The sequence below is a fragment of the Ursus maritimus genome, unplaced genomic scaffold (assembly GCF_017311325.1).
Source record: "Ursus maritimus isolate PB19 unplaced genomic scaffold, ASM1731132v1 scaffold_36, whole genome shotgun sequence".
Lineage (NCBI taxonomy): Eukaryota > Metazoa > Chordata > Mammalia > Carnivora > Ursidae > Ursus > Ursus maritimus.
This window is the reverse complement of record NW_024426230.1, coordinates 670,171-671,563: the sequence shown is the minus strand read 5'-3', so window position 1 is coordinate 671,563 and position 1,393 is coordinate 670,171. Positions and strand designations below refer to the sequence as shown.

At 50.0% G+C, this 1,393-nt stretch overlaps 1 non-coding gene across 1 annotated transcript; it reads right to left on the bottom strand.

Moving 5' to 3' along the window:
* Positions 1-564: 564 nt before the first annotated feature.
* Positions 565-646, bottom strand: TRNAL-UAG. Its single transcript has one exon. It is a non-coding gene; the product is annotated as a tRNA-Leu (tRNA).
* Positions 647-1,393: the final 747 nt, after the last annotated feature.

Sequence of the window (1,393 nt, the reverse complement as noted above, 5' to 3'; positions counted from 1 at the left end):
AAGTGGAAGGGGAAATAAGACAGAACACCCTCTAAGTAACCCATTAGGGGTCTGACAGGCAGCAACAGGGACCACAGAGACACTTCGGGAGCTGTGTGCAACTGTCTGAAGTTTTTACTTTAGCTCTGAGTGGGACTGCCGAATTTTTTCGAGTTAACTCTTGAGACAAAGGCTCACTTCACTCCCTGCTCCCCTCTATGCCCCACCTTACCGTTTACTGCACTTTCAGGGTTCTGTCAAGATTCCAAAACTATCTCCCCTCTCTAGAGTGCCCCAGGTTAAATGCCATCCCTTTGGCAAGCAAGGCCTTATTCCCTCCCTTCCGGACAGAAGGGGGATCGAGGATCCGGAGGAGTGTGTCTTTTAGTGATCTGCTTGATTTACGAGCTCCCTGCCGGTAAACTGAGTCATTCATTCGCTAGTCGCATTCCGTCAGTTTAGAGCCAAGTATTTAGAAAATTCAGATATTAGCTTTTAAGAATTAGTCAAATCCCGTAGGAATCTACACTTTTATTTGAAGTGAAGATGAAGGCTGTGACTACTTAACGTTTAGAAACAAAACCCTGGCAGCGGTGGGATTCGAACCCACGCCCCCGAAGAGACTGGAGCCTAAATCCAGCGCCTTAGACCGCTCGGCCACGCTACCAACCCCACGAGGGAGTTTTGCCTACACTTCCTAGTTATATCTTTCTGCTCTTTATTCAGCATTGTCCTCTGAACCTCTAGCCTGAGACCAAGACTGGAGATACTGCCAAAGGACTCTAAGGAAGAAATTCTTCCCTTCCTCCTCCTCTCCACTGGAACCCCAACCTGCATCCGCCCACCCGCGGAACAGCTCTTCTCACTCCAGAAACCGAAGGGAAAGATCTTTGAAACAAACCATCCGCTCCGGAAGCGAAGCTCTTGGGAACTAGAGCGTAAGAGCCCTCCGAAGACAGGGGTCGCGTCAGCTTCCTCCTGCCCCCCAGTGAGCGCTCAAAAAGTATTTACTGAACGGAGGAATGAATTCTTTTTGACTTCAGACCGCTTTGGGGTTGGGGTTAGGGGGTAAAGGGTGGTGCTGGTGGTGTAAAGAAGACCAACGCTGCAGTCTTTGCTAGATTTTGAGTTTGATACTTTTCAGTTCTGAAGCCAGAAAAGAAGTATTGAAGCCTCCAGGAAGCGTGGAACGTGAGTTAAAAGGACCAAGAACAAAGCTTGACTCCTAGCTCCCTTTTGCTCCTTGAGACCCGAGCGCAGAGAGGCGGTGCCAGTCTATGCACGCTTCCTCGTCTTGGCGGAGCAGGGTCTGCAAGGGCTTCCTCCCCCAATTCTGCTTCAGAGTGGCTGGATTCCTGCAGCTGGGAAGCCTTCGGTACCTTTCCTTAGAACCTATAACTCTTCGTCTCGCGAG